Below are 13,557 nucleotides of genomic sequence, written 5' to 3'. Positions count from 1 at the left end.
CCAATCACATTTATTAAAAGTAATGTAAAATATAAATGATTACAATAGTCCAAATCCAAATCCAAAACCAACAAAAGTGAATTCAACTGTTGACAACTACAAAATCATAACTAAGACTCGTAATTGTGATACTACAACTTATGATGACGACTCCCCCATGACCGCCCAAGCTCACCAAATGCAATACCTGTCAAGCCTGCTCACCATCCCCGAATGGATCATAGCAGATTCCACAAACAACAACAACGGGGTCAGTATCGTTCAATCAAGATAAGACAAACAAACAACGTAACTGGCTGATCAACCTCCACCCTATCTCACACAGTAACTGACTACACACCGAAGTGTGTAGCCCTGCCAGATTACCCATCGCAACAGGTAATCCTCGCCGCCAGTGCGGGACCGCAACCAATCCCCACCTAAATCCCGCTCATCAACGAGCGATATCCCTGTCCCTTAATGTGCACATCCCCTCCCGTGACGGGTTCCACGAAGGGCGAACTAGGGTGTGAAGCCACTCCCGCAAGTGACTCCACCACAATCAACACACTCATCACAACACCACAACATCACAACTGTCACAACACTACCACCGTCACAACACAACCACATCACCACCGTTACCACAACACCCATACTCCGATGATCAACAGATAACAACAATTACAATACAATCACAATATTAAATCAATTAACAGTAACTGAGTAGGGAAACCCTACCTTAGCAACAACAGCAATACGAAGAATCAGGCAACTAGAATGGCTCCTCTACGAAGTCTTCGCCTATACAATAATCACATAACACGATTACACATTGCACAATCCCCTTTTTCCCAATTCATACATAAAGCAAACCTTTAGAATAAATCATCAATGACATGGGGATAAGGACTTACCGACGGTGGAATAAAAGATTGAATGCAAAATCTACGATGATCACACACACAGTGGAAGATTTGGGAGTGATTAGGATATCGTAAGAGTGATTAGGGTTGTAAAATGACGTTTAGAAACTGCTTTGTCAAATAAATAATCCCTAAATACTCCCGCATCAAACCGCTGAATAATTACACGCCAGACCGGATACTCGGTCGAGTATAGCGTATACTCGGCTGAGTATCCTCTACCCGGTCGAGTATTCCTCATACTCGGTCGAGTATTCCTCGGCAGTAGCCAAACAGACTACACTATCTACACTACTCGGCCGAGTAGGCTCTACTCGATCGAGTACTTAGCCAAAGAAATCCGTAGTATTATAGTTAAGATGAGGAAGTTCTTTATTCCCGTTGATTTTGTAGTCTTGGACACCCCTGAAGACTCTTACACTCCTATCATTTTAGGAAGACCATTTCTATTTACCGCTCGCGCAGCAATAGATGTCGGGGGGGAAGACTCTAACCTTTCAGGTAGGTGATGAGGAGCTGATGTTCTATCAGTCCAATGTTTGTAGGGCCCCTATGCAAGTTCAGCCCTGCAACGCATTACCCTCTACTGACCCTGAAACGGATCCTCTAATGGATAATGTTGAGTCATGTGCTGCTATACTAATACCTCCACCTCAGACTGAGAGCAAAATGGAGGACCATTCTATCGTTTCTGTTGTTACAGGTACAGACAGATTGGACATTGGAGATCCCGTTGATAAAGGTACAATGAAATTCTAGCTCACTGATGGGAATGATGCCAAAGAAGATGCCAAGGATACTAGCCATGACAAGAGAAAGCAGGACAAAGGAAAGAAGAAAGTAAAGGCGTATGTGGACGCAAATTATTCTTCTTCAGTTAATTCAAGTTCATAGAGATCAAGTAGGACGGTTCACGATGCTGAAGGGACCTCCTCTAGTCAGAAGCCCTCCTGTGGGCTATTGAAGTGTTTTGAAAGATAAACGGGGAGCTGTCCCGTTGTAAAAACAATTTGTAATTTCTAATTTTGTTAGACACTTTAATTACTTTTGGACATTAGATTAGTTTAGTTCGTTTTAAATAGCGTAAGACCGAATATAGACTGCGTATTGTGAATTTGGTATTTTCGGGAAGTATTTTCTGTTTTTTTATGCAGGTTTGGGGAAGATAAGCTACCATTGGGATGCGTGCCAAAGAAAAAAGACTCGATTGAGCAGATTTCCCAGGTAAAGCCTTCGATCGAGTGAATAATAGTACTCGATCGAAATGTCCAATTTGAGGGGTCCTCGATCGAGTTGTCTTGTACTCGATCGAGAAGAATTGAGGAGCTACAGTACTCGATCGAACAACTTACTGTTCACGATCGAGTAGAATCCAAGGAAAAGGAAAGAGCATCTGATCGAGCAGAATGGTGAGGAAAACTCTTGATCGAGTGGTTTCAAATCACTCGATCGAGTAACAACCGCTGATATTACACGAGGGAGTATCACTTTTCCCTTTTTTCTATTTCATTTCTTCTTTTTGTTCTTCCCCTTTTGCGAGAAACCCCGATATTCTACCCCAAATCCTCCATTTTCTTCCCCTAATTATCAAATTAATTACTCAAAATCCTTCTTTGCAATCAATTAAATCATTTCCCTCTATTTGTCCCTTGAAATTTCGACTAATTTGCAGTTAATTGCAGGGTTAGGGTTTTGCGAAAATCAAAATTTTTTGATTGATTTGTGCATTTTTGTTGGTTCTAATTAATCTATTGTATTGGGTAATCATCACAAGTAAGTTCTCTCCTCCTTTCTTTGTTTTTTAATTGTGATTTCATGCTTGATTTTTGAATTTGGGGGAAAATTGCGACTGTTATCGATTGTTTTTTTTATTATTAGAATTGCTTGTGATTATTAGGATGTATAGTAGTACTGTTTCTGCCACTTCTTCTGCTACTGTTCTGTCTACCTCTGAGACGGTGGTCCCTGCTGCCACCACCGTCACCACCCTCGTTGTTACTGCTACTGTTACTCCCGCCGTTACTATTACTACGGTCCCTAGGACCGTCACTGCTGCTGTCCCTACCCCGATGTCGACGCCTGCTATGTCGACACCCGCTGTCACATTCACGCCTTCCGCCCTTGTACAGAGACCACCCTCTGTCTGTGCTCCCGGGCTCTGTGGACATGGGCCACCCGCGTCGTGCGCACCCGCGCTTTTGTGAAATGTTTAAGGCGGCGGCACTTCTCCCACGGAACCTTGGATAGCCAAAGCACGTCATGGGCCATTACCGATTTGTGAGGCATTGAAACCGATGAAAGGTTGAATAAGCCTGCATTTGTGGAGTCGCTACCAATTTTTATGGGAAATTGGAACCGTTCGAATACCTCGTGCCATGTCAAGACACAAAGTAGTGACATGAACACTAAGAACTCATTACCCTTAGTATTCTATGTCTAGAATGACTCTCGTGGATGCCAATGAACATGGATGTTCACAGAGATCTGGAGTAAGGGTACGTATTAGGAAGTCCTTTTAGTGAACACCTAATCCCGCCCACCTCGATAGCGGCCTCTACTAACGATTAGGGAAATCGTTCATATTTGATATGTTGTCGATATATGCATGCAATGCAAAATCCAATGTTTTAATCCTAGCATGTGAATTAAGCTATGTCGGTCAGCAAATAATTAGGCAATTATTAGTGTCGAATTGGGATTTAGGATTGATTACATGTGAAAGACAAATAAATAAACCATTCATACGATAAATAAACAGCGATAATTGAAATTACAACGGATTACAATGAATTAATTGATTTACGTCAAAAATACACTTAAGACGGAAAATTTGGAGAAAAGAAAAGAAAACAAATAAGGTTAGAAAATATGGGCAGATTAAAGGCAAAATTACGATTAATAGTCAATTAATTACGTAATTAAAGACTACGTCAAAGCGAGAACGGAAGTTCAGGGACATAACTCATCTCAGAACAGGCGCAGCATCTGCTGCGTCCCTTCGAAGAGGCGCAACTATTGCTGCGTCTGTTCTAGAGTTGAGCTCTGGCTGTGAAGTCAGAACCGCGGGTTTTTAATATTCGTTGGTATATTTTACGATTGATTATCGATATTTGACTCAAGTGGAAGTGATTTAACATATTAGTTACATATAAAACCGTCATAAAAGTAATGAACACGAATTAAAACTAATCAAAACGAGTTAAGAAAGAACCATAAACGAATTAGGTTTATTTACGAAGACGGAAACGAACTTTGAAAGAACTTGATAAACTGAAAATAAACAATGGAAATATGTACAAGGACGAATTCCAGAAACTTGTTATGAGCAAATCGAGTTTCTAAAATCCGGGTTTGATTTAGTGACGAAAACCCGCAAATATTGATTATAAGGGATCGAAGTCGAAATAAAACATGATAATTAAAAGGAAAATATTAAAATCTATTTTGTGTACAAAGAAAAGATATAAAATAAGAAGATAAAATAAAAGAAACAAAAACAACAGGAAAACCGAGGAAGAAGAAGAAGAGCAGGAGCAGCGGCAACCTCTGGAAGAGGCGCAGCAGATGCTGCGACCCTTCGAAGACGCGCAGCAGCTGCTGCGTTTCTTCTAGACGTCTGGTTGCTGCTGTTCCATAAAAACAGTTTGATAAAAGGGTTTTTAAAGTCGGTTTTAAACATACGTTTGGCGTAAATCTTACAATAATGAGTACAAAAAAATAAAATACAATAAAAAGATGGGATTTACACCCTCAGACTTACATGATTGACGAAACGAGATTGACTAAGTTAACGTTAGTGATTGCTCAACTCGAATGTATGTAGAAAGTGCCCTCGTTAGAGGATTTAGATTAATTTGATTGATGTGTAGTGGTCAAATTGATCGGTCATGTAACGTGACCGGAACTCAGAATGATCTGAGCTTACGTGGTCGATTGATCAAGCATGTAGGCGTCGAAAGCTTAGAGCACGGTCTTAGAAAGCAAAGGGAGAAGAGAAGGGCGGACACTCACGTGAAAAATATGGAGACCGGAGGTCTCTATTTATACTAAAAAATATGAAGAGTTTTGGAATGACCCAAACTTTGGAAAGAAATCACAGAAAAAATCTGAAAACAGCGAAAACAAGCTGGAGAAAGGGTGGAGCAGCTGTTGCGATCCTTCCAAGAGGCGTAGTATCTGCTGCATCATTTCCCCAGAGGTTTCCTCATGCGGAAGAAAGATTTCCGCGTTTCTTTTATGGAATTGCGGTGGATCTATACTTTCTTATTCCGTAAAATATGATTTACGGGATATATTTTACCAAAAGATATAAAATTTAATTATGGAATAAATATTGGAATATTCTAGAACATTCCGACTCGACATTTTAAAAGGTTTCTTAGAAAATGAAGCGGTTTTGACCGGACTCCAAATGAACTCTAATTACTGTCAAAACGACCGTATCGGCGCGTAGATGATGACCAAGAGGTAGACATAAGTATTTGAGCTATCACTTGACGATAAAATTACAGACTGTCATAAATTGTTCCGTGTACCAAACATGCGGCCCAATCATCACTGGGTGGTTTGCGGAAGGTGTAGAAATAAGGTATCTACAAAGCCCCCACTTTGATTGAGGCTTGGGCAAGGCGAAAGTCAAATTATAGCCATCAGGTCAATCGAAGATTAAGACCTGACGACTATGGCGACGCGAGGCAGCTCAAGGGGTCTAAGCCAAGGACATGTCGTCGGGAACATTTTAGAGTTTGTCGACTATCGGTGAGGGTCATTTAAAGTACATTAGACTACGTAAGGAGGCTCGTCAACCATAAGAAGAAACCATACCTGAGACTTCTTTCTCGAGATGCTTCCAGAGTTGCGTAGGAGCTAAGGGTAAGACCTAAAAACATGTAAGGATTTGTGCTAGGGTGTGGGACCCTAAAAGGAAACCATCGATGAGGAGACAGCCTAAGGGTAACCATGGTTTGGGTGTATGAACCCTGAGAAAAGGCGATCCTAAAGGATTATGATCCTATAGGTAGAGGTTAGGTGTATGAACCTGGGGAGTTTGAGAACCTAAGAGACGGTTGGTATGAGAACATCTGGAGAACGACACCTTTGCCGAACTCCATGAGGAAACAATAATATTGAGGGTAGCAGGACGTCGGTAGAAACTGCTGGGGGAATTTGCTTGCGTCGGTCTCAAGCGAACTCTTGTTGGGGAATATGTTGATGATTCTGTCTGGATTGAATCATTTCTGGGAATCTGCTTGTATCTGCTTTCAAACAAACTCCATCTCTCGAGAAGTGCAATCGGCTGTCATGAACTATCGCTGGATAATAAAGTATCGATAAAGGTGCGTCTTAAAACACCGTCAAAGAAAAAAATGAAGAGGCTTGACTGATAATGGCGCGTCCTAAGCACCACTGGAATTTCGCTCGTTGGTGCAAGAGAAATCCTGATAACGACTAATGAACTTGCGAACCTCTTTTTAACAAAAAGATCCTTGTTGGGAGATAAAACATCGTGACTGTCTTGCAGTCCGTTTAGAAAAATACGGATCCGGACGAAAATAGAACGCCCAACAGACCAAATACAAGATATAAGGCGTTGGAGAAAAGGCGCACAAAACTTGGGCCCACAAATAGCGAACTTATAACGAACCTTCAAAAAATTTAGTTGAGAAGACGCTGGGGAACAAGTGCAGAAAGAGCCGCGGCATTTGGAAAGGGCGCAGCAGATGCTGCGTCTTTTCTCGGGCTTGTCCCTGTCTGGGTAAAAACGCGATAAACCGTGTTTATTTCACAATTTCAAAATAACAATTCCTTTCTACATTCCCTCAAATTCCGACCAATCTCCATCAAAATTTGATCAATCCGTGCCATTAATCATGACTAATCGAGGTATGCATCACATTCTTGCTTTTAATTCTTGTTTTTGATTGAATTAGAGCCGAAAAATTAGGGTTTCCCTTACCTTTTTGCCGGAAAAATTGCGGATTTTGCCTCTAATGGATTTGATTGATGAAATTGATATTAGAAATGGATAATTGACAATGTTAGGAACATAACCATGTATTCTTTTTGAATTTTCATCAGGTATTGAGCATATGAGCGAAAATGAGACGGTTTCTCAGCTGTATTGAAAATTACTTTGAAAATGCCCTTAGGATTGTCCATTATTTTATGAAACTTGGTGTTTTGGAACCCTTGTGTAATGGGTAAACTTGCTATCATGTCGAATTTTCGAATTGTGACAATTTTTCAGGACAATTTTCTAGGGCATAATCTCTATTATAGCGAAATGCTGCCGAAATTTCGACTCAAACCCGCAACTAGGCTAGACTTTAGACTTGACTTGACCCAATATTCCACATTTGCGGTAGGGTTTTGAAAGAAACGGCCAAAGATGGCAAGAAAATGCCACTTTTAGGGCTTGAAAATGCTTGAAATGACCTCACCGAGGCTTGTCGTGGCTTGACGTGGCCTGGTTTACTTTAATTTTGCAGGTGACATTCCTTCTACATCGAGGAGGGCTCCCATGGACGTAGACTTTGACCCTTCTCTTGCTCTTATAGGGGGAGAGAGAGAGAGAGGAGGTGATCGAGGAGGCTGAGGAGGTCCCGAGGCGGGCCAACATGGGACGTGGTGGTCGCTAGCTAGTGGGTGCACCCGAGTGGGCCGAGAAATGGGATGGTAGACATCTCATTTAGGTGGCAGAGAGCCACTTGTCTTACAGGATGGCGAGGAGTCTGGTAAGTTTTGAACTTGTCGTTTCTTATTACCTTTCCTATTTGCTTGCCGTTCCATTTCTTATTTGTCTTGTGCTAAAGATAGCTTTGTTTTGCATGGATACAGGAGGCCGGGAACATGATGTCCTTTTCCGATTAATCGACGATGATGGATGCCTTCGAGAGACTGTCGGAGGAAGAGAAGGCCATCATCGAGTTGGGAGCCTTCGGAGCTTTGGTGGGAGCTTGGAGGGCGATCAGGGAAAGTAAGATTCGGGCTAACCTTAGCCTGATTTGAGCTTTCCTTTATCGGTACTGGGACACGACCTCGACCTTCCATATGCCTTTTGGAGAGGTCGGGGTCACTTTGGAGGACTACCCGCTTTGGTGTGGCCGTTGACGGCCATGAGAGTGGACTCAGCCGAGGCGAGGAGGCTGATCGGTTGGAACTTGGCGGAGGGTGATGCCAGCGTTCCCGGGTTGGTGCCGAGTTCTTATGTCAGGGACTACTTTGCGGGTCGGACCCCGGCAACGGTGACGATGGATGGGAGGAAGGTGGCTCCTCCTCCTTGTAGTGCGGAGTAGAGGTCTCGCTTGTGGTTGTGGTGGTTCTTGTCTTCGATTTACCTCGAAGACAAGGGGGAGAGGCTGTCGATGAAGCTTCTTCCTTTTCTGTTTGACTTGAGTGGCTTGGGTCGGTGGGACTGGGTTACTCTTGGCTTTGCGGTCCTCACTCGCTACATGAGGGCCATGGTACGTCCTAAGATGATGGAGAAGGGGACTTCTCCTGCTACTGTCGGTCCTGGGCTTTTGTTGGAGGTATGAACCTTTATTTTGCATTATGAAAGATCATTACTTCTTCATTTATTTCTATTTCTATTGAATTATGAAAGATCATTATTATGGAAAAAATAAATGATTATCTTGTTTTCAGGTGTGGGTGTACTCCTACTTTACCGGCTTTGCGCCCAAGAGGACGGAGCCTAAGCCGAGGGCGTACCCTGTCGTGAGGGACTGGGTAGTGTGCCGTAGGAAGAGCCAGCGCTCTTCTTATGATGTTTGTCAGAGGGGCGTGAATGCCCTGAAGTTGGACTGCGTAAGTACCTTTGGTTACTTTTCCTTTATTTATGTCTTTTATTTAGAAGCGATCATAAGAATGACCCCCTTCCCCCTTAGGGTCGGTCATAGGAATGACCCCTTGTTTGCTTGTTTTAGTGGGTGCCTAGACCTTGGGAGGACTACCCTGACGCTCCCGCTTTCGTGGCCGAGGTCCTTCGTCCCAGGAGCTCGAGTCGGCTATTGCTGAGGACGCCCATGGGACCTGTGTGGTACCTGGGCGAGCGTTTGACTCGGCAATGCTCTCGTGACACCTTCACGGTTCCCATCGATCCTGCACGGACGATGTTTAGGGAGCCTTCTGACGCTGAGAAAGAGGCTGACTTGGTGGACGCGAGTGGTGACGCCCTTCTCCTTCCTGGCGAGGAGTACTCCGAGTTCGTTCACCGGAGGTTGGCGTTCTGGCCGATCGTGGTAAGTATTTACTTTTTCCCGTTTTTAAACTGATTTAACAAATGACGAATGATCGTCACATAAAGAGCTATTTGAACCTCGTAGGAGATCAAGGTGGCAGGCGTCGAGCCCCCAGCATACCCAGAGACATTCGAGTACACTGACGCGGCGGGGATGACGACGATCTCGGAGATCCGCGACTTTGGTGAGGAGGTGACATACGCTGGTTTGAAGGAGTGGCAGCACCTAGTGAAGAGGGTAAGGCCCCAACTTTGGCTGTCTTTATTGTCTTATTGCATAAAAATGCGTCTGTTCCTTTTTTGAACCTTTTTTGTTATTCAAATTCAGGTGGCACCGTCTCAGTACGTGGCGCTGTGGAGGATGGCCAACCGGTTGCGGGCCACGGCCATCGAGGCACTCGTAGGTGGTCGAGGACGACAGGTATGAACCTCTCATTTTCTTACTTATTTCATTTCATTGATATTTCGAATTTTTATTGCAATAAAAATGTTGCTTTATTTTATCGATAAAATAATTGAAATGAGGCACTTCTTCATCACTTGCAGAGAGAGCGTGACCGGGAGCATGAGTTGGTGCAGTCCCGATAGGAGACAGCTCGTATGTTGAGGGAGTTGGAGGTCAGGGACGCCGAGATCGCGGTCCTCGAGGCGACCGTAGCTGAGTTGAGTGGCCACCAGGACTAGCTGCTTTTCCTTTTTTTGTTCTCTTGTATACATTTTGCACATTTCGGACTTTATTTTGGACTTTTCGGACCTGTTTTGGGCGAGAGCCCCCAGTTTGATGTACATACCGCATTTTGGTTGTATATATAATGGCATGAGTGCCTTTGCTGCTGGGTGTTTGTTGTTCCTCCAGGTTAGCTTAAAAACAGGTTTGGTAGGTGACAGTTTGTGCCGTCATGCTGCCGAAATTTACATAGAATTTACGCGTAAAACACATTGCATATAGGTGGCTTAAATTGGTGCAAAATGAAAAAAAAGTAAAAAAATGCCCGAAAATGAGCAAAAATGACAAATATGTCCAAAAATGCATAGAAAAATGCGCAAAAATGCCCAGAATTGAGCAAAATGACCGGACGGTAGGGAGGGCTACCCCCTTAAAAAAACTTAAAAAGAAATGTCTAAGTGTGAAAAGCGTTGAAAAGGAGAAGTGAAATGATTCCCCTAAAAAAAGAAATAAAAAAAGGGTAAGTGTGCTCGTTTGGCGAAAATGTCGAGTTCGTCTCGAAAAGCGAACCCGAAAAGAATTAGGAAACATAAAACATGGTAATTTGACGGAATTACCAAAATAATATCCTATAGGAATAGGAAATTATAGCAAAAGCAAATTAAGAAAGATCCAAAGCTGAAAAACACGGAAAAGGGCATGAGGAAGAGGCGCAGCAAGAGCTGCGACTCTTCGAAGAGGCACAACAGATGCTGCGTCATTTCCCCAATTAGTCATATTTCGACAGAAATTAGGAAACGACAAATAATATAAATAGAGACTTCGGGGAAGCTTTTATTCATACAATTCCTTCTTCTTTCTTCCGTCTATTACATAAAAGCTCTCATATCTTTTCAAAAAAATTCAAAATTATGGATGCTTTTGAAAACCGTCTCAAGGAGCGGACGAATGAGTTCACAAATGTTGAGAAACATGACATGGGTGCGTTTAATTTTGGATCGATCTTGAGTCTCAAATTAGTGAAAATTATAAAGCCTTTCTTGGATGCCTGTCTTGAGTATTGGGACCCAAATTTTCATGTATTCGCCTTTCTTGGAGGCGATATTTGTCCTTTCCCTGAAGAAATAGCTGCCGTTGGAGGATGGCACCCGAAAAATGTACCAGCTATACCCTCTAGCTTTCAAGGATATAAAAGTAAATTTACAGACTTGCTCGGATTGACCAAGGCGGAGGTGGACCGTCTTGTGACCTCGAAAGGAGTCCGTATGTTTGACTTTATTGACCGATTTATAAATAGGGAGGACCCTACCATCTCTTATGTTGCGAGGCGCAGAGCCTTCTGGTTTTGTCTACTTCATTGCTATGTCCTTCAAGGGCATGTTGAAAAGGAGATGAGAGGGGATCCTCGTTTTCTGAGCCTAGTGGAACAAATGGAGCTGCGCAAGAGCCCAGGATGCCTAGTTTTAGGAGAGACCATTATTGGTTTGGATAACAGAAAGTCCAACCGCGAGCTTTCTTATTTGGGAAGTCCCATCATCCTGCAGGTAAGAACCCACTTTTCAACGTTTCAACCGTTTTTTTTTCGTTATTTTTTTTGGTTAATTAAGGGGTATTAATTCCCGTCTTCTTTTGCAGGTTTGGCTGATGGAGCGGCTGCGATTGATCGAGCCCCCAGTTAATGTGCCAGGATATCATGCTCGATCAATTGCAATGAGAACTAGGCTCTACATGGTGGACTTCACTCGGGTTTGCAATTATTGGGAAAATAAATTTAAGAGTGAAGGAGGTCCCCTGATCCGGTGGATTGTGCCGTGGTGGCATCTTAGGTTAGTTACTGAAGTCTCATCTTTGGACCTGACACGATAAGTTCGTATCCCTGGCTTGGAATTCATGATTTGCATTTTTTCGGAGAGATTGATGAGGCAAATGGGCCGTAAGCAGAAGATTCCGAAGCTTGACACCGTCCCTCAAACTGCATTGGCACATACTTCGGAGATTTGTCGGGAATGGGTAATCAGGTGGGCTCAGAGGAACATGTGGTTCATACCAGTTTCTATTGGCTCCTTATGGGTATCTGACTCATACTTGCAATGGAGAAAGGCTGGTACTCCTGAAGAGCGTGAGAAGTTGAGGAAGCACGAGCCTATGGATTACAAGGTTCGCGAAGTAGCAAAGGAGAACCAGAAGTACTTGACTGAGGAGGAAGAAGAGGCCGGATTCCGAGTCGTTCATCCGTCGAAGAAACCGAAGACCGCTTCTGCCATAGAGATGGCGATGGATCGAAATGGTAGGGCTAGACCGCAAGAGAGATCATTGGTGATTAGGTCAGAGACAGCACAAGAGCGCCCGACTCGTGGTCGAGATAAGAAGTATGATAAAGGTGACAAACGCAAAGGAAAAATGGAAGAATAGCCTTAGTCATTTATTATAGTATTATTTATTATTATTTAAGTTGTAATAAACGGCGGGGTTTTTAGAATCCCAGCCTAGCATCTATTTTCAGCATTTTCACCTTTATATGTAGTTGGCGTATTATTATTATTTATGGAATAATGAATAAAAGATTAATTAGTTAAGAAACTATTATGATTTCCTTTTATTATTCTTGTCGAATTTCAAATGCAAATGCAAATGTCCTTCTATTTACATTTTAAAATAATGGGTTGTATCCTGTGAAGGATTGCCTACGTATTCATTAGAAAAAATGAAATCAAACCCTGTGCGTAGTTCGAATAAACGTAAAAGAATAATTGTTCGAAGCAAGAGCTTGAAATGAACTTAGAAAATAAGCACGAGCTTTACTTAATCTTAAAATACAATTCAATTTATTTGATGATATGAGGATGTCGAAGTGTCAAAATGCAAGAGCATGGTGACATAAATTTTAGCTGGCCAGGGGTCGGTTTTATTTCGTGTCGCATGAGCGGCACGTAGGTTATGCGAGGCGAGTTTCTGTCCTATGCTAAGGGTAGTATCGTTTCAATTGGTCTAAGTTGGTAGGGTTAGAAAATTCATTCCCATCTAAGTCTGTAATCCTAACCGCACCCCCGAGAGTATGGACTTGACTAAGAAAGGTCCGACCGAGTTAGGTTTAAACTTTCCGCGTGGATCGATAGGTAGGAGAGCTCTGACTGATTTGAGCACCAAGTCTCCTTCTTTGATGTTCCTGGGCTTAACCCGCTTATTAAAGGCTCGTTTGATATGTGCCTGATATGTCTGCATATTATGTAATGCCCCCAATCTTCGTTCATCCAAGAGGATGAGTTCCTCATATCTATCTCTATTCCATTCAGCTTCTAGGATTTGACTTTCGAGCAAAATGCGTAGGGACGGAATTTCTAGTTCAATTGGTTGCACAGCTTCCATGCCATAAGTTAGAAAGAAAGGAGTGGCCCCAGTGGGCGTCCTAACTTATGTACGATGACCCCATAACGCAAAGGTATTTTGCTAGGCCAATCTCGACAATTGTCGATCATTTTCTTGAGGATCATGACGACATTTTTGTTAGCTGCCTCTACCGCGCCATTAATTTGAGGTCTATAAGACGAGGAATGGTGGTGTTTGATTTTGTATTTGGCTAGCAATTGTGCAGCTTCGGCCTGGAAATGTGACCCATTGTCACTGATGATCTCACGTGGGCAACCATATCGACAGATGATATTGGTTTGTATGAACTTTGCCACATGTTTAGCTGTAAGAGCGGTGTAGGATGCTGCCTCAACCTATTTGGCAAAATAGTCGATAGC

This window comes from Silene latifolia, chromosome 1 (genome assembly GCF_048544455.1).
Source record: "Silene latifolia isolate original U9 population chromosome 1, ASM4854445v1, whole genome shotgun sequence".
NCBI lineage: Eukaryota > Viridiplantae > Streptophyta > Magnoliopsida > Caryophyllales > Caryophyllaceae > Silene > Silene latifolia.
Note: the sequence above shows the minus strand (reverse complement) of the source record.